Source organism: Pogonomyrmex barbatus, unplaced genomic scaffold, assembly GCF_055798465.1.
Source record: "Pogonomyrmex barbatus isolate J1 unplaced genomic scaffold, ASM5579846v1 scaffold2, whole genome shotgun sequence".
In the NCBI taxonomy this organism is placed as follows: Eukaryota; Metazoa; Arthropoda; class Insecta; order Hymenoptera; family Formicidae; genus Pogonomyrmex; species Pogonomyrmex barbatus.
In genome coordinates, this window is record NW_028297116.1 from 18302443 (window position 1) to 18324277 (window position 21835).

At 32.1% G+C, this 21835-nt stretch overlaps 3 long non-coding RNA genes across 3 annotated transcripts in view; 2 read left to right on the forward strand and 1 right to left on the reverse strand.

Moving 5' to 3' along the window:
• Positions 1-21835, reverse strand: part of LOC148936732 (uncharacterized) — a 75157-nt gene that overhangs the window by 38316 nt on the left and 15006 nt on the right. The gene's annotated exons all lie outside the window — the stretch shown is intronic.
• Positions 2918-10961, forward strand: LOC148936733 (uncharacterized). Its single transcript, XR_016139196.1, has 2 exons — positions 2918-3330; positions 7946-10961. It is a non-coding gene; the product is annotated as an uncharacterized LOC148936733 (long non-coding RNA).
• LOC148936734 (uncharacterized) lies at positions 14572-16515 on the forward strand. The gene is made up of 2 exons (XR_016139120.1): positions 14572-14983; positions 15237-16515. It is a non-coding gene; the product is annotated as an uncharacterized LOC148936734 (long non-coding RNA).

A 21835-nucleotide genomic window follows, 5' to 3' on the forward strand; every position in this document is an offset into this window, starting at 1 on the left:
ATATTCCTTACTTTATGTAATTAATTATTTATACTTAAATGCAGTCAGAACATAGATTTATATGTAAATAATATTTATTAAAATATAATAATAATAATATCTACTAATAATAATACTAATAATAATAATATCTACTAATACATATTATTATATGCGTTGTTTTGTAGTAATACTTGTTTGTTGTTAAGTAATTTTGTAGTAATAAATAATCATAAAAATATATATGTCGAGATAAGTTGAGACAGGCGCTCAAGTGCTGGGATAAGTTGAGGTAGGCGGTCAAATAAAATTAGAGAGGATACGAGGGAAAGCGTAGTAGTTCTTTCATTTTTAACGACCCCATGCCGAGCGGCAAGTGCAAGGCACCGGAGTGTGCAGCCGAAAAAAAGAAGAAGAAACGAGAAGAAGAGAGGGTCGTTCTCTCTCACGGGGAATAATTTCTTTCTCCAAGGCATACCTTGAGCACGGAGAAGCCGTTCACTTATCACGTGGTTCTCTGAATTAAAGATACATTTTTTTAAAGTCAAGAAACACGAGAAGCGGGGGAATAAGATGACATTTTATTATATTCGTCGAAACATCCACGTCAGGATTTTTACACTAATACTACATATTTTTCGGTTTTTTTTTATTACTAACTCTAAATACTAAGTTTTTCGTTAAGTGTAAACTTAACACCGTGTCAAAATGTAAATTCAATTTATTTAACAGACTATTTGAATGATTCAATAATTTTTTCTTTAGAACACACGGGTTTTACTCACTCAACATTGCGTTGTTTTATGTAACCGCATTCAATTTACCGAAAGACAAGTTATACCTATAGTTTAGAAAAGATTCATTTTTCGGAGAATAATAGTTAATTCCCGGCTGTATGATAAAATTCTAAAATTACTTTCAACAATATTGAAAGGTATCTCAATTTTATGTATTTTGTATTTGACAAAAGTTAGAAGAAAAATATATCCTATGAAAGATATGTTCAAATAATCCTTTATAAAATAATATATCTTTCCTCACGACGATTCTGGTAAAACAGAATATATGTTTTTCGATAACAATTATCTTGTGTGAACCCGGATTATTATTTACTTCATTCTTCGCTCTAAATATAGAGCATTATCTGGAGGAACGAATTGTCTCTGTAAATCAACTACAGACTATCACATTTCACGAAAGAGGTAAATCATCATTGAACTTGGAACATTCGACCCTGATTACGCCTTGTAATACGAGATTCGGTTGAACTCGTGTGGCTATCACTTTGCAGCGCAAACGTGCGCAACGACGGGGCACAAGGGTCGAATGAGAGACAAAACATTTGCCTCGACGATCGGCGAGGGTGGGCGATATGTTTGTCTCAAAGGAAATATGGAGATTTCTTCGGCTGCCGAGGAAACCTGTCATTAGCTGACACGGCACTTTTCTCGCGAAACGCGCGGTTTCCGACGATGTAACCTTGAGCCTTGAGAGAGAACGTATAATTTCGAATCTCGGTGGAAGTAGCGATCAACCAGGAAAATAAACGTAATGATCGTTGAATGTTTTCCACGGACGATCCACGAATGGACTTTCCGGAAATATTATGTCTGTATATGGTTAATATTTTTTTATGCAAAAATGTATGCGTACGTATGTATGCGTAAATTACAACGCAGCGATTATTATCGATTTTCATATTACGCACGCTCTTTGTCTTCAAATCTTAATTTATTTACATATTGTAAAATTTAATTTGCAACTTGCTGGTTAGGCGATATTGATAATAATTCTTTATTTATTCACTTATAAATTTCCTTTGCAATATTAATGATGACAGGAAATGAATAAAAAGAACAGCGACTAAATCAGAATAACTTTTAAAAATAGCAATTTGTATAATATAAATACGTAATTAGTATATTAATTACTTTTTCTAGATGCAAATGCGTTTTTGCTCATCGATCGCAAATTGCTGCAATGTGAGAAAACTAATGCTAAAGGAAATAGCAATATGATAATGATAATAATTTGAATTAATATAAATGTCATCGTAATATAAAATCCTTATCTAACATATGTAAATGAGTGATTATTCCTTTAATCAATATTATTATAAATCATCATAATTTAATTTAAAAAATTGATTTAAAAGAATTAAAAAACGTAGAAAATAAGAAAAAATAATATTATTAAAAAAATATTTTATAGTTCATACCCAAAATATTTAAATTGCAATAATCGATATAGTAATAATCCGTTACAACCGACCGTAATAGCCTTGGATTTGCTTAACTCACAAAGAGAACTTTTCTTATTAATTGTTCTTCTTTTTAAAATGGCATGCTTGTAATTTTATGACCTTCCTTTACTATTACTTTACAATAAGTGATGACATTGTTCGAAGCAAATTTTTTTGGCATAAAGATTTAAGGTTTCAGAAAAAACTCATGTTATAAAACTTTAAAACTGTTATAACAACATAAAAACAATCCTTGAGATAAATTAGAAAGAGATAAATTAGAAACCTAAAGGATTAAGTTTATTTTCGTTTTTAAAACATTCACTTCAAGTGAGAAAATATATGTTTTTTCATATTTAGATTTACAAATATTTTAAGGAGTACAATTATTTAAAAATCTATTCAAATTTGGAAATAAATCTAATTAAATAACATTAATACTTTTAGAATTCAGACTATTTTTCAAAGTATTGTGTGATATTAAAAAAAATCATTAAAATTAAAAATTTCAAATTTATATTTTAATTGAATTAAATTTATCACATTAATCAGAAAATAAAGTTAAAAAAGAATCAAATTTTGGATTATCAATTTCTATTAAACTGCTATCAGTAATTTTTCTCTTTCCATTTTGATATTAAAAAATCGACTGAATATTTCGATCTTGATCAGGCGACCTTCATCATTGATAATATGTACAATTATAAAATTAGTAAACTTCTTTTTTCACACTAGAAATTTGTTTTTGATTTAATATTAATTAATTAAATAATTTTACTTATAGAATATATACATATGTACACGTGCATGTGTTTAAATATACATATTATATGTTTTGCTATTGTTATACAATAATTACAATTTTGATGATCAATCAGTTTTTAATCTATCGCGATATTTTTTTGTGCAGACAAAAGGACTTTGATAAATTCGCTTATATTTCAAAACGACAGAAAACGTTGTCCCTGACTTTCGATCTTTCGACTCGTGTTGACGCGCGAACGAAGACCGATCGTCACTAGTTTCTCTTGGGGTTATGCATCTCGGTTCTCTTCTATTTTGCGAACAGCTGCAGCAATAAACGCGTTTCTATTTGCACCTGCTGAAAGGTAAGTGTCGCGACTGGAGAGCACGCAAAGTCACGTTCTAACGTTTTCATGGCCGAGCATGAACGATAACGTCAGTTTCTTATCATTTGCATCTGCATTCACATGCATTCACATTGACAAACGCAAGAAACATGATAGTTTAATAATGTTCACTTCTTCCCTCCATTGAAAATTTCTTCTCTGTTATTTCTTTGTACGATACAACATGTAACAGATTCTATATTAGACATGAAATATCTATTGCGAAATGCAATCTTGTGTAACATATAACAGAGATAATATTAATATTTTATACATCAAATTTATATATATTTTATGTCAATAAGATTTTCTAAAGTAATAAACATGTCATATTAAGCATCATTATTTTCTTATTATTGAAATAGCAAAAATTATGCAGAATTATTTTCAAATAGTGTGTTCCTTTAAATTTTAAATAATATAATAAAAAATTAGTATACGATACATCTTTTGATGTTCTAACGGTAAGAAATCAAACTACTGGTATTCAAAATTTATGTGCATTGGATTTTATTAATACGCTAATTCATTCACGACCGATTATTTAAATATTTTAACTTTCAGTTTTTACGAGTGAAGGTTGGTGAGATGCTAAGGTAATTGTTGTAGAGAAGCAGGACGATCGAAAAGTTCAAACGCGAATCTAAAAAAGAGAAGAAGAGAAAGTCATGTTGCACATTTGAATAAATTTGTTTTGTGAAAAAAATGAGGGAACGTAAGAATATGATGGAATCTATTTCTTCACAGTTTCTGCCTATTCAATTGAATAAACATCTTTGTACACATATATGTCATAAATAAAATGACAATGATTGGCATTCATCTCATAGTTCTGTTGTAATTACAACAAGAAAAAAAGAAAGTCAATCTTTTTGAAGCATTTACATATGTATGTTGAAGAAAGTTGAAATCAAATAAAACACATCACATAAAAGATTATTTGATTCATTGATAAACTTATATTAATAAATTCATATTATTTTTATTTATGCATTCTAAAATTGTTAATAATAATAATAATAACTACACTTGTTATATTCAAATAATATAATTAAATAGTAAATGAAGAGAATTAAAGATTTTAATTATATAAGATATAGAAATATATTTGTAAAATTAGGAAAAGTTTTTGGTTTATACCGTTTTTTATCATTCTTACAATTTTATATGCACATGTTTAATTATTTCATCCACTTATTATTCATTCAATGACGCTTATAAAAATAAAGTTAACATTTTGTAATTTATTAACATAAATTATAATATTATTTCTTTATTTAGGTTAAACATATACACTATATATAGCGTATGAAATAATTCCGTTTTAGTTGTACATAATTATATGTATACCATAATAGTGATAATGTAGATTGGCCAATGATCACTATGTAAATTCGTTGACTAAGTTAATCATAATACGCTGGTACGTATACATATTTTAACGAAAAGCACGAAAATTGTGGAAATTAATGTTCAAATGATGTTGAATTATTTTGATTTAACATGTATTTATATATTGTATAATTAATCCTGATCACAATATGTGTATTTAACTGCAATAGAAAACATGACAATGGTATCTTATCAATCTCACGGATTTACGGATCTAGATGAATAAAATAATAATAAATCTCAAAATAAAATCCTTATGAAAAAAAATTAAAAACAATATTCATGTTTTTATGATGAAAATAAAATTGGAATGCGTAAGTATTAAGTTTTCTTTACAAGCAGATTGTAAGGAGAGATTATCGGAGATAAGAAGGTAATATTTGCAGTTGGATAAAGTAATGATAAATGTGCAAAGCATACATGGAAAGATGATATTTATAAGAACTTAGTAATAATTCTTAGAATAATTCCTAGAATAATTCTTAGAATAAAACGTGAGAAATTTAATATAATATTTATTATTGTAATAATAAATTGTCCCGCATAAATTTGTTCTCCAGCACATGTCTCGCTCTTTCTTTACAAATTGAACATTTACAACTGAACATTAAAAAGTAAAATCAATTTGTGCCTTTAAACAATACAACCATTATTTTTAAGTTGAATGAATAGGGTTGAAATTGATCTCACGGGACGAAATAATACAGCCGTTATTTTTATCAAGGGAATTATTCGACGCGGGGAACTCGACGTTTCTCATTCATCATAACTTCAGCAGTGCCCGCCTTCGCAATTTCTCATCTCGAATAATGCATCAATTTTCAAGGTCGCGAATGAATCTTATGCCACTACGCCACAATGTGCGTGTGAAGCTGGCCTATTATTTTGTAGAGACATGAACTATTAAAAGTTCCGGCTTTACTTTTAACAATTGTATTGCGTGTTCTGTATCATACAAATTTATCTGTATTATACAAATACTATAGTTCTAGTCATTAAAGTATAAAAACTGTCAGGTTTTGCAGATATCTTTTTTCAATAAAAATGATTTGAAATAACAGAATAAGTGGCAAATACTCGGCAAGGAGACAAGGTCTTAAGCGCCTAATAATATTATTTTATTTTTTTTTTTATTTATACAGATATATAAATTCAAAAAATTAAAATAATATCAGACACTTAATATTCTGTCTCGCTAAATATTTGCCATTTATCACATTTAATTATTTTAACAATATTCTCAAATATTACATTGAAATGTTTATAAATTATTTAAAAATAAAAAATAATTTGTATTGCAATAATTTTTTCTAAAACTCATATAGAACATTATATATTTTTTAAAATCGAGCGCAATAAATAGAAAAATAATTAGAAGAACTCACGCAGGAGAAAATGAGACGCTTATTATAAATCCGCCGTTTCAGTTTATCTAAAAGTAGATTTTTATTTTAATCATCAGAACTGTACTTGTCTAATCTACATAGAACTATTAAAAAGAAAATGAAAACTCTCAATAGTTTACGAGGTTCCATAGAATAATAGAGCGGCTTTACATACATCACAACAGTCCATTACAAAAATTCTACGCTCGCGTGTGGTCATGAGAGTACAGGCGCTTTGCAATCGGCCATCGTTATAGTTTATATGATTTAATTCGCCGACTTGTCAATCATGTCGTCTGACGGCTATTAATCTGTAGGGGACACCGTTTTCATCACGTAACGAAGCAGTTATGCATTTATTTGGTGCAACCATCTCGATGTGCGCGTCAACGTCGCTCAAGGATTTCCGCCGTTCGGTGCTCAACATCCGTAAATCCGTATAACCGCGATGCCAGTCATAGAGCACCTATATATATATAATCGATTGCGATGCGATACAAAATTCCGAACATCAAAACATTAAACTGTTATGCTACGATATAAGCGACGCTACATTCCGAGAACGTTTGCCGCAACAAAAATCGTTTTTTTCATAGACGATATGTTTCTGAGAAACTAGTGTCGATGAAGACCGATATGATCTCGAAACTTGTTTATCTCCGACTACGTCCTTGACTATGCGATAACCTTTTGGATTCGAGATAAGCACCGTATTTTAACGGCGTTCAATAGTATTTTGTATATATATAATCGATCGTATATATAAAGAATAATTTATTAAAAAGGAAACTAGAAGCTTTCAATAGCTTATTTTCCAGAATGTCTAATATAACTGCACAATATATCGCCAGAGTCACAGCCACTATCGTAATCTTTGCTAAATAAAATTGTGAATACTTAAAATAGACTGTTAATGTAGTTATAGATTAAATATGTTAATCAAATTTGAGAAATGTTTTTACTCAAATACTAAATATTCTCATTAATTGTGCCTGGCGTAAGTGTCACTGGCCCAAATTTTCGGAATAAATTATTTTTCAATAAATATCGACAGTTAGGATTCGCATTTATTGCTACGCGCAAAATTGGATGATGGAGAAGAAATGAAACAATGACGGAGAAGAAAAATTGCATAAAACGAAACGGATCATCGATAAATTTTTTCGCGGTTCCATATTAGGCGCTTCTAATAAATCGGCTTCTTTCGGAGAATGCAATTTCTCAGCAATCCATGCATCGAAATTGCAGTGCCATGTATGGTGGTACGGTAATCAAGATACACCGTGTATATAAGGAAAATGGTGTGCAACACGCATATATATGCATACACATACACGTGCTACGTGTGGAAGACTATGACATTAAAGTCAGCCCCACGCGAGCCGCTTCGGTCATGGTTGGTTAAGGTCCTTCGAAAATGGGTGAACAGGACACGAGCCGTAGCGCCTCGTTGTTATGTGGGAAAAAATAGGTGGAAGGATAGATCGCGTAAGAGATACTTTGTACCACTTCTCGTTACGTGCCTTGATTGCCTGCGCGAGCCCCCCCCAATGAGGATGATACTACATCATTCTGCCAAGTTTACGCACGAACAAGAAGAAACTTTATTGTATCTCAAAATCGTAATTGCATATCTTGAGATATATTTCATTACGCAAAAATCTTACGCTCTTTCTTAATAAACCGACGGAATGACCGAATAAGTCATAATTAGTAGCTCTTTAAAAAAAAATGAGAAAATTCAGGATTTGCATATCTTAACATCTCATTTCCATATATAATCGTAGACGCGTTAATTCACAATTAATTTGTTGCAGGAGATTCTTCTTCAAAGACGAGAAACCGGCAGCTACCGTTCGCGCGAGGATGTTCTCCGTTTGGAAGTGCGATTGTTCCGATGACAAGAGCGAGAGAGTCCAAGACGCAATATTCTCACACGATTACGGACTGCGACTTCTCTGCATCGTGGTGTCGATGCATCGCGTCGCGTCGCGTCGGTGCATAAAGACGGTGCCGCTCGTAAATGCATGCGCCGACGTTGTTCTCGTTCGTCGTTACGTGCCTGCATAAACGCCGGGGTATCTCGACGGGTTTTAATGAGTTTTGCGGCAAGGCGGGAGCGGGAACGAGAACGAGGCGTTACGAGGCGACGCGTAGGTCGCCGCGATTTTTATTTCTAGTCCTCGGCTTTATTGTTGGCGCTCCGTTGTGCCGATCGAAGGCGTGGCTGGCGAAGACGTTGCTCCTGCCTTGCACTCACGCTCCCCGATACCGCCGGTCCATATCTCATCCCTCTAATCGCGTTACTGGCGATCTCTGACACGCGGCGATGTATTAAAAAGCCGACTGATTTGTGATAATTCATCGCTTGATTGCAGACGCTATTGTCTGAGACTTATGCACCATGTCCAATTAAACATTTAACACGTAACTGATAATGACTTTTTACACTTTTGTGTTTTGTTCTTATATTTCGGATAATTTCTTTCACATGTTAACAACAAGAAACTTTGTGTTAGGAAACTTTTCAATTTATTAAATATTTCATAACTCATATTGAGCTAATAATTTTTTGTACAATTCGAAATCTATTCTTAACGACAAGTATGATTTAAAAGTATAAAAAGAAACAAGAAAAGAGGTAGAAAGGAAAAAAGATATCAAGAAATAAGAATTTGTACCAAAAAAAAAAGAAATTTTCCGTTATTTATAGTTCATAGCAAAAAAAGATCAAATATAAAAACTTAAATTTAAGAATGCTATCAGTTATCGTCATTTTAAAAGATTTCTATTTATAAGAAATAAATGTGTTTATACATATGTTTTTTTGTAACAGAATATGTGAAAAATAAGAGTGAAAAAACCATGTTTTTTCTGATCTTAAGGAATAATTACCGACAAAGAAAAAAAAAAAGGAAAAAAGATCCGAAGCCGAAAAAATATCGAAAGTCGAAAGTTGAAAATATTGAAACATTACATTTATGAAAAATGGCAAAAACTTTCTTTCAGATAAATAATCTAAAATAAAATAATAAATTGATACAAAAAAATAAAAGTGTTTTCGATATGATCTATTTAATTCGTGTTAGTGCATCCAATATATACGATAGATTCTCGTGTATTAATTAAAATTGTAATAGAACGGACAATATAAACGAATCTGCAGATATTATCTGTTCCAAAAGCGATTCGGAGTATCGTACACGGCTGCATCAGCGATTCCCGAGCTCTTCCGACTTGCAAACGCCTTTGATCTCGGTGTCACGTAAACGGTAGCAACCTCTACGAAAAACATGACGGTACGTCGAAGTCGTTCGGACCGATTCATACGAAGCGTACCGTATTAAGTTCCAGTAACTGACAACGTGCGCGTAAGGGGAGCCGGATACGATAAGGAGTTATCGTTCGGGGACACGGACGGCGGGCCTACACACGCGAGATCCCAGCGTACACAGACCTCCTTTATCGCTCGCACACCCGATATATCACACTGTGGTCGCGGATATACTTGGGAAACTCGGTGCGATACGAGTGCTTTGGACTTCAACGCCACTCGTGAATTCCACCGTCGAAAGGCCTTCAAAGTGCTCCAATTGTAACGGGAGCGATATGGAACAGAGTGGCGCTTTGTTAAGTTTGCAATACATTCCGCGACAATGGAGTTTAAGAGGACTCAGATCAGGGAAATAATTATGAGAAGTATTTAATGGAGATTGAAATCGAGAGTGAAAAACGACTCGAGTTTACTTGAAAGATATCTGTTAGAAAAAAATTTATTAATGGTATAAACGATAACGACTTGAAAATGGACAATCAAGATCTTAATGAATATATATATAAATATTTGTAAAATAAAATTGAAAAAGTCGTGTCGTTAGATATTTTTTGCGTTTTACGGAAGCTTTCTCGAAGTCTCGAATTTTGGCGAGGTGATGCTCGAGAAAACGTTTTCCGCGCGCTCGGCTTTGTTGGTTCACGCATTGAAATATCTTTGCACGTCGGAAAGTGTTTGCGGACCGAAGATATTTTCGGACATGAAAACGTTTCCACGGTGCGAAGAGGTCGACGAAGTCGCGTCGTAAAAGAGGGGGCATAGGCAACGAGAGAGATTCGTGAAGATGCAAATCTTCTGTTGCAATAACCAAACGTTTTCTTTTCGTTTTGCATCACGTCACGCATGCTGCGAATAATCAATGACTGCCGTATGCTTACATTTACTTGCAGCATTATTTATCTCAACGCAAAATTTACCGTCAAAATGACGAATTGGATAAACGTTTATCCGCTTTCTTGACATTTGAATTTTGAACTTTAATCAATTAAAATATATCTTCTCTATGTATTGCGTAAGTTGAAACGATTTTCTGAAAAAAAATAAGCTTCGGCGGCCCATAAGATTTGGTCGTATTTTCATATTTGAGTATTTTTGTTACACTCATGCGTGAAGTTACGCGTATCATTAATTTTCAATAATGTTACGAGTCATTTAACTTCGAACGAAATGAACTAAAAATTTATTATTTATTGCCTTAGTCAATTTGTAGTAATAGTGCAACATTGCCAGGCAAGTAGTAACTTGTAACGAAAATGAATAGACTATATCGTAAGTCTATAAGCATCGATGCAGGCAATGTATTTAAGGATTAGTTTGATATTTCATGTAAATTTAACATGTATTGATGAAAAATACCTTTACACGACATTAAAATGTATTGTGTAATTGTGCTTTTAAAAATATGTTATCTTAGAATAAGCAATGTTACAAGACACATAATTTACCATTGTTAAACAAATGACGTTCCTGATAAATTTAAATAAATGATCGCGCAGGAATCTATGAATTCCACTTGTCTTGCCTCCCTCCTTCCATCCCTCTCTTCCTCCCACCCCTCTCTCTCTCTCTCTCTCTCTCTCTCTCTCTCTCTCTCCTTTCCTTCTCACTCTCTAATATGAATATAAAACTTACGTAAGGTACGCTATCTATTGTGAATTTTAGAAGATGAAAGGCATTATCAGAAAAATCCTTCATCATAAGCTTAAGTGTTTCTATCTCGTAAGAGAAAAGTCATGCAAATAAAGACTTGCCTGATCACAATTTTTCAATCAGATTTCGTTTTATACGTTTTGGTTCATCTGATTTAATTTATTATCACAATTCCCTGATTTTATAAAAATAAACAAATAATAATGATAGAGAAGAAGTTAACTAACAAAGAATTATTCCTGCTCAAAATAATCTATTAAATCTAATAATATTATATTTCTAATATTAATCTCTTGCGGATAAAATTTTAAATAATCATCTTTATATAGCATTTCTTAAAAAATTTATAATAAAGATATAGCAATTAAGAAAAAAATATAATAAAGTACTTTTAATATCTTAATTTGGATTAAAAACTTTAGTGTTTAATATTTCATAAATCTTTTCATAATGAACAAACATTACGAATTCGTAATAATTTGGATATAATTACAATATTTTTATTTTAATTTAATAATGTATATAGACATTTTGAATAATTATCATTAACTTGCAGACTATAGAATTATATACTGTAGATTATACTATATATTAAACGGAAGATAATCAAATATATGTAACATATATCGATGAATTATCCGGTAGATCCACAAGATACGCCTACATACGATCAGATTTACAAATCTGATATTCAATTTTTACAAACGATCATCGATTACTCGAGATATGGATTAATTTGGGTGCATGCGTCATTAAAGAGTTAATTAATGGAAGATCTTCGGCATGGAACTGGCAACAGGTCTGTAGACTTGGCAACATCGCCATCGGTTAAAATGTAAACAACTGAGCATGGTACAGTTCCTGCTAGAAGTTAAGAAATGTTGGATCGTACAATTCGTTGCAAAAGTATTGCTTTACTTTTTAGAATATATCACATATTTTACATAAATAAAATAAGATAAAGATGAACTAGATTTTGGCAGATTCTTATATTATATAATCCAGAGTAACAGGTAAAAGGAAACTTATATTTCAGAAAGGAAAGGAAGAAAACCTACAAGTAGAAAGACGAGAGGGAAGCTGAAGTGAGACGATTGGAGGGGATGGATTTGGACAGAATGGTCGAAAGAGCAAGAGTGGACGAACAGGTCCTTAAGATCCCTTGAAAAATGAATCTTCCAGAAGTCCAACCCGACGCCAAATTCTGGTTTTTGGTTCAGCCAAATGGTCCATCGGTGCAGACCGAAAAACATTAAAATTCCGCACGGTCGAATTTTTCGTCCCAATATACAGATAGCCTTGTGCGATTTTAATCTTACGGTTTACGGAAATATAATCTTCCCGACGAGACATTTTTGTTACTTAGGTCTCCGACGTCTCCTGTCAAGATTAGATTAACTTAAGTGGCTGCTTCTCCCTCGAGACTTGTCCGAAGAAACCGAGAATTTGTCAAAACTCTAAATTATCCTCTCGTCTTTTGCGTTCTAGAAAGTTTAACGCATACAAAACTCTTTAAAAATTATTTCTGGAATAATATCCTTTCCTTATTTCTCTATTTCGAACTTATATCTTTAAGTATAATTTTGGATCTTAATAATTAAATACACTCTTTCAAAACAAAGAGGATACATTTAATTATATGCCTGCCAATCCTTCCTCCAGAAAAAATAAATTCTTTGTTCACACGATAAAGTATAAACAGGTTTACTTTTTGCATCAAAGTACTTTTCGCAATAGTACGATGCGATGCGTGTCTAAAGATAGCATCAATTATCATTAAAACGTGACATTTAGATCAGACATAAACAACGTCTTGCTTCATTGTTATTCTGCGACGAGTTTGAAGTTTAATCTGTAAATATCTAAAATTATTGCTATCTGTAGTCAATGAAGTCTTCTTACAATTAATAAAAAAGAATTGTGTACATCAAATGTCGCACATCAAATCGTCTATAATAACAGATATATTTCAATAAAAAAAAAAACCTTATTGAAGTTTTATGGAACAATTAATGTCGTGATTAAACATTTTTATAATCTTAATAGTATATTACGAAAAAAAATCACAAAATTATGTATATTAAAGATTCAGAGATTTTTTTTTGTACAAAACTACGAAATTAATCTGTTATTTAAATTATTCAATTGTTTACTTCTACTTTTTAAATTCTGATTCTTGTTTACTCTTGATTCGCATGTTTATGCAATTTTTTCTACATTGTGTGAATACATATCGATTATATTATATCAACTTGAGCGATAAATAATGTTTCTGCAAGTAGCGCTATTCTTGTAGTACAAAGGAATCCGACACGAGGGAAAGGATTCATATTCATATTTTCTTTTCTCTGTCTTTCGCCGTGTTCTACAATGGCATTCTGTGTGTATGTCCGTAGAGTATCGCGTACGATAATGGATTTCCCTGGTTGAAGTACCGCGACGAGTCGCCTCTCGCGCATTATAAGTGCCATCGAACATGACGTCCCGAAGAACCTGGACATCGATTCATTCGTTAGTTAGAAGACGTCGGCACATAATAACCGAAGAGATAAGTAAATAATGACCCAGTTATTAAATCGTTAAAATTTCAAGCGTACATAAAAAAATACAATCGATTTCATAACGAGAAATTTCATTCGCGAAAAAACGAAATATATTTCGTTCATAATCGCGAAATATCACATTTGTTTGATATATTTGTATTCATGATTGCTGCAATAAACTTTACATATAGTCTATAAAATAATAAAATAATTATTACAATTTATTTCCGTTATCGGAATATTGAATTTTTGTTTGATAAATGAATCCGTATGATTAATGGAATCGATCTTTCGCTCATAATTCCTCATATAAAAAATGAGACTATTGCGAACAAAGTTCATTTACATAAACAATGTCGCAGTTGTGTGATCGATTGCGGTTTATCGCACAAATTCCATCATGAGAATCAATCGGTGACAAAGATATCACGCGAGATAAATGGAAGATTTCGGAATTCATTTACTCACACTGTTTGCGAAATTATACAATCATGTCCTTATCCCGCATGTACCTCGCATATATCTCACATGTATCGAATTTTGTTAGCGAATCAACATTCTTGTGGCATTTGCGTTTTCATTTTTTAGTAATTCTCAAACAATACCATTAATAATGCATGAACTTGATGCAACTTAATAGCATGAATAATAAGCATAAATAAGCATAAATGATAATTTCATTTCGGAATAATATAAAAAAAAACCTTATACAAAAACAAATATTTAAGAAAAAAAATTGAGAAATTCTGTCAACAATATCATATTAATGTCTGACAAAAATAATACGTCTAATTCAGTTATCCATAGAGAAAAACTCTAATCTATTAAGATTTCTTAAAAAATAAAATCTTGTTATAATCTTATATAATGCGAAATTATGTTTGTAAAAAATAACATAATTTCGTTTGTTTACATAAAGTAAAACAAAATTTACAGTATTTTAACCAAAAATATACTTAGCATAACATGCTTGGGTACATTTGCTTCTAATTTCCATCGGAAGATTTTAAGTACTTGTTCATTTTTCTCGCAAAAGTCTTTAAGCCATCAACGGCCTCGAGCTAATTGTCACGCGTGGGACGCTTATTGTAGAGCACAAAGAAAGTGAGAGACACACACACACACACGCACGTATAAACCTCTCGCTCGCGATCGCATCATAGTAGAGTAGTAGGACATTTCGTAGTTAAGTGCTACATCAAGTTACTAACCTGGGCTAACAAAAGGGGGAGGCGCGTAGGTAACTCGCTGGTACATTTATGTGATTTACGTGACAATGGTCGTGATCTATTATGGAATCTCGAGCAACATGATACAACGCAATCATGGTATACTCTTCTTCGGCTAAATCTAGTTGGCATTATACAGATCTACAGACTCATAAAAAAAGAACTAGTGACTTTTCATTATTGCGATCTTGAACGATGACTCTCGACTTAACGATAATAAATAAATTAAAAAATTAATTGGTTAAAACATATTAATCAATATTGATTCAGTTTTATGCATTTAACAATAACAGATACAGAAAAACTTCTTTTTAATTTGTCTTTTTAATTTGTCTTTATTTACTTTTTACAGTTTAACGTATCGCATAATAAATCGAATTTCAAGAAGGTTCACGTTTCCTTGGTACCGGGGCGTAAGGCGTAATTTTGGAAGCAGCTGTACCGCTGCTATCGTTCTGTTATTGCAGAGAAATTGATATAACCCTACCCACACCGGGCCCTTCGTGTACGTGTAACCAAGTCCCGCCTGCGTCTGGCCTGATATCGCGGGTGCGAGAGGAATGAAGATGAAGAGAGCGAGAGCGAGAAGAGAGTGGCAAAGACAGACTAACTGCCCATAATGCCAGAACGAACAGGACAGAAACCTTCCACAAGATCTGAGTTGGAAAGATAGACCCGTGCGAGAAGGATGCGAGACGGGAGATGAAAAGAGACACAGAGACGCCTATAAGATGAGATTACGAGGGACACGAATGATCCATGAGATCGAGAGAGATGCACTGCTGGCAAGATCGAAGTGAGGAGCGAGAGAAATGAAAACGTACACTTCACGCAGGCGGGAAGATCCTGCGGGACGAGACCCAGGGAAGAACAAGGGAGACCTCAAAGAGACGAGGAAGATAGAGAGAGAGAGAGAGAGAGAGAGAGAGGGGGGGGGTAAAGACGATAAAGAGGGAGAGGAGGAAGTGACTGATTGAAGGAGTGGAGGAAAGTCTGGTTCGAAAGAGAAAGAAGGATCAGACGATCGAGACAAGGAGGGAAAAGTGCCTCGAGCCTTGAAGCATCTCGGGGGAGATTTTTTATCCCTTCAAGGTCAGACCTTCAATATGGCCGCCGTTGGACCACAACTCTCTCGGTAATAAGAGAGAGAGGGAGAGGCAGAGAGAAGTTAGGAGTATCGGACGGCTTAAGAGGACCGTAAACACCTTGGCCGCCCGATATCAACGGTGATACCAGCTTCGAAATACTCGGCCGATTCTTCTCGTGATCGTTTCTCGTCGCCGAGGAGGATATGTCTGGTGTGTCGAGAGCGATGCTAATTAAGCAGAATTGCGAGCAAGCGAGTCATTTCGCGGTCGCGAATGCGACAAGTGTGCACCGTAAGTTGTCGCGAGGGAAAATTCTCGTGTAATAATAGAAACTTAGATCCCACCACGTCGGGAAAAGGACTCGTGGTTTCGTTAACTGTCGAAAATCAAGCCGTGGTGCAATCATTTGCCAGATCTAATAATAAAAATTTGCTAACAGCGCACAGTGCAAAGAATGATATTTATATAACACATCTGTAGTAGACTTCTATATTAACTTATTCTACAAAATTATCACAGAAATAAATCTACAATAAATTTAAATATTTTATAATATTTTTTAAGTATTATTATTTTTCCATTTACGTATTATATTGAAACTCGAGATGTGAATATTTGTTACATAAAATGGAAAATATCTAAAAACATTTCATGTAGTATATTATATATTCTGAATACGAATGACATATTTTGCACTTAAAATTTATTACATAAACAACTTTTTTACTTAATTTATTGAATAAAATATAATTTTATATTTATATTAAATATAATTTTATATAAATATTTTTACATAAAAATTATATATAACTTATAAATACATTTTATAAGCGCTAAAATGGAACGAATTATACGATTTCAAGCTAGTAGTGAAAAGTGAAATAAATAATTTCCTTACGATAATACACGATACGTAATATAATCTTAAATTTCAAAAATCAAATATGTCGATAATAATCATCATCAGTAAAAATCATCACGACGCCAAACGTCGAAAATCATCAGATTAATAAATCACAGCGTCTCGCGTGCTAGTCTTGCGCATCTTTCCATCTCCATAAGTCATTACAAGATCCGACAGCCGGAAGCGAGACTGTCCGAAGAGATTGCGCCTTGTTATGATTTAACCCACTTCTCGAAGGTCACTTCTCGAAATTAGAAACTCCTACGATTCGCTTCCGACTTTCATTCGTGCGATCGCGAGCAGAAGAATATATATATATATGTTATATATGAGATGGAGAAAGTACTTTTCTCAAGACTCTTTCGAGAGTCACAACAATTTCGATGAAGAAGCAGCGTGTCAGAAAGAAAAGGAAATATCAATTCGCTTCTTTGATTTTAAAAGTGAGAGAGAGAAAGAGAGAGAGAGAGAGAGAGAGAGAAGTGGAGAGACGGAGAAAAGGTTAGAGGAGGAGAGAAAGAGAGAGAGAATTTTATTACATGTACGATTATCATTCTTGAAAAAGCGTGCAGAAAAGATTTGCGTGCAAATCGTGAACATAAAAATTAATATTTAAGGCAACATATAGATATCTGTACTGTTTTATCTTTGAATTTTAAGATTAAATAAATAAATGTGTAAGAAAAGGATGTGCATAACTCTGAATGTAGAATTGAAATACGAGCAAACGACATGATGACATCGACGTCCGAGAAGCGGACCGGTTTCTTGTCTGATCTCTGTTCCTGTAATCTTCCTCGTGGAAGGGTGTACAATTTGGAAATTGTAAAATAAATCTCGAAGACTTCCAAGTTTAAGCTGTTATCCTATACAATGTACAGTCACGCCGATGGAAAAAGAGTCTTCGAACAAAACAAAAAAATATTACTTTATGATGGTGTGGTAATATTCTTGGCTTGAACCTTTTTTTCAGTATCTTTTTTGTAAAATTTTGTAAAAAGTTTTCTTAAGATTTTACAAAGAACATTGAAATTTTTTCTGTATAGATATATATACGAGCTAATAGTATAATGCACTCTCATCAATGTGTGTGTGTGTGTGTGTGTGTGTGTGTGTGTGTGTGTGTGTGTGTGTGTGTGTGTAAGGGGGGGGGGAGGTGAGCACAAATAATGTAAACTAAAATATATTTCTAAATGATAAATAATTAAAATTTAAGAAATTTTAGCAAATTAAATTTTACATTTAAAAATAGAACCGTGCTCTTCAACAAACTATTAAATTATATCTGTTTTACTTTGAAAATAAAAATTTTATGTGTACAAATAATATAAAAATACCTAAAAAAATATTTAAAATGTTTGAAATATTATATATGAATATTTCCGTTAGATTTGATTATTTCATTAAAAATGACATGGGAATAACAGTTATCAAAAATATTTATAAAAGTAAATATTTATGTTTAAGAATCGAGATTATCGATATGAAGCTCGTGATATCTACTTCTTGCGAATGTAAATGGAGATAATCGTTGTTGTTTGCAAAACTATAGGCATTATATCTAAAGCAAAATTCAACGAATGAAACTAACAGTTTTCATCGAGATTATAATTGCAATAGAATTGACATAAAATGGCGATTTATCGATGCTTTTATTTTAATGTTTCTTCGCGCAAAAATTGTTGTATTTCTTCTTCTAATGTTTCGCACCATAATCGATAATGTCTCGCGCTGCTGATCTACTGTTGGCCATTAACGGTCACATAAATAATCAAGTTAACGAGACGAATATGAGTTTGTTGATGAAAGTCACGCAAGTTGTAATCGATTATTACATAAGTGACGAGATAAAATAACAAGAACAGTAAATCTCGTGTTGATGTAAGTAAAAAAATTACCCGTTAATTTTCTCTATTATTATGTCCAATCGAATGAATTGAAAATCTTGAGAATTTGTTTTACATGAAAGAATACAGCAGGTATGATCTCTTTTTTACGAGAAAAATAGAGGAATCTTCCGATAAAATCATAACGTGATAATATCCTACTAAAAATTAATTAAATAAAACTTCCCTATGAAAAATATTAGAGAAAAAACATTTTTATCTTCAATTAGGTTACTTGTAGTAAAATTATTTTAAAACATATCCTTGCGTAAAAATTGTCAGTAAACTACTGTATAATCAGAAATCTACGCATCCATTCTAAAATTATAGTATATCAAATGCAATAGATCTCTATATTGCAGTCCACATTGATCTTTTTTAATTTTTAACAAATTAATTGTGTTTAAATACGTAAATTTTTAGATACATTTTTAGAAAAGTTCTAGCATTTAAAAGATAGACAATTTTTTCTGTCTTAAAAACAACATATTGCTCGTTTCAACGTATATTATATGATAATATACACAATTAATTTATATTAAATAAATTTCCGAAAGTAATTATCCTTTACACTAGTCATAGATATTACATCAGATTTGGCAAAATTTATGTCTGTAATTCCTATTGTAACACAACATATTCCTACATAATTAAGAAAAGCCGTTTCCATCTCTTCGGAGTCGCCACGTTATTTGGTAGAACATGTCGGATCTGGGCATTCACAAATTTCATAATGCAAGTCGGTCGTGTCGATTCTATCGGCTGGATAAATAAATATATAGACGAGACGGTCGGGCACACAGGTGTCTCATAGAAAATAGAAAAAGGAATAGAAGAAGGAAGGTTACGCGCGTCACCGACGACATACAAGCTTCTTGGATGGAACTAGTAGGGACCTAAATCTCGCAGCACGACCTTTCCTTTTAAAGAAGCTCCTACGCCTAAAATCCTAAGACTCCCTACGTTCGTTGCATCCCTCTTCTTGGTTTCCTTACCATTTCTTATTCGACTACATATCTTCATATGTGTTTGTGCAAAGAAATAAATTTTTGACATGTTTAATAATTAATGTTTAATAATTGTATATATATATATATATATATATATATATATATATATATACATACAAAACGTTGCATGAATCATGACACATACATAAATTATCTCTAACTTTTGAATAATTTATATATATATATATATATATATATAAATTATTCAAAAGTTAGAGATAATTTATGTATGTGTCATGATATATATATATATATAAATTATTCAAAAGTTAGAGATAATTTATGTATGTGTCATGATTCATGCAACGTTGTTTCCAGAAAATACATGTATTAACAAGTACAATTATATATTAAATCTCAAATGTCATTCTACTCAATAGACAAATAAATACTCATTTCGATTATGTTACAAAACCATCAATTAGATCAAGAAATTTGATCAACCGTAGAACACTTCACATTAAGCGTTTGAGACGATTTTCTTCGCTTCAATCGAAATCGCTCGTTTTTATCGTGATACTTTGCTCGATCTATCTCTATGCAGGGATGAAAGCCGCAGGTGCTGCGGTCTTAGCTAACCCCTCACATTCAACCAATGGCGTGGCCATCACTAAAGGACCAAGGCATTCCTATAGCAACACGATTAATGGCGGTCCATGCATATAAAATCAAATAGAAGAAAAATGGAAGTGGAATCTCTCTCTTATCTTTTTTTTTTCTATATAATGGGTTAAATCTTACAAGCAAAGTAACGGTTAAAACAGCGTTTTAATCATCATATATATTATATGAATATATATGACGGAATATTTTTCTAATATTTTTCTAAATATAAAATATAAAGATTATGTTTTTATATGTTACTAATAACGTAATAATAATTGACATTAATAATAGAAATGAATTATTTATTATTTATTAAACTCGAAATAATGATATGTACTAGTAATAATAAGCGCGTTGGTTTATATTTTAGAATTTATAATTATGCTCTTTTAATTGTATATTATATATTGCTTGCGCAAGATTTTGAAAAAATGGAGGGCTACATAAATATACCTAAAAATCATACTGTTTTTCGAGGTAAGTTTATTTTCTTATAAATATTTATTTTAGTCGCAGACTTTGTTGCAAAGAGATTTATTTCATAACACGTCTACGCCTTTGTAAACGTCGTAAGCATCTTAGAGATGCGACACACATGTACGCGTTCCAACCGAATAATTATTGGCTGAATAATATCACACTGCATCATTTTCATCTACTCGTAATTTTTATTGCATTTGTATGTTTCCTATAAGAGTAAAACATAATTAGATAACATGCATCTTTTTTCTACAACTTGATTTTTCGATAAATAATAGTCAATTATAAATCTCTTGCCATGAAGCATACTGGTCTAAAGAATTCCGTCGTAGAAGTCTTTCCCACGACCGCAACGTTCATCCAACGATCGTTGGATGGCCCACGCTGCCTATGGGGGTGCGCAGGTCTGTTTTCACATGTGGTTTGCGCAAAAAAGTACCCTAGAAGGCCGTTATGAGGTCACGAATCTACGTGCCGGTGTAGATTTATAAGATATTTACGACGAAATTATATCCTTCCAATTAAATTTGAGAGCGGAATGAAAAAAAAAGAGATTTTTTCAAGAAAATTTTTTAAGAAATAAAATTTTTTATACAATGCCTTCTTCACATACATTATTGTAAACATATCATAAATATTTTAGAAAGTAACAGGAATACTGTCTTGTATTATAAATAACAGTAGTCTCTTGTTTCTTTAGTTTAGTTGTTAGGGGACATTAAGAAAGATCGAAAAAGATGTTAGTCGAAAAAGAAATAAATGTATGAAGTGAAAAGAAAGAAATAAAGTAGTCAAAAATTTTAGAAAATTTTTTACAACAAATGAGGTGAAGTTATTAGGCAAATTAATAACTTAATATTTGTTCTAAAGGAATTATCATAAAAAATGAAAATACGTATAAATTATTTATTATTGAGATATATATATATATATATATATATATCTCAATAATAAATAATTCAATATATACACTTGAT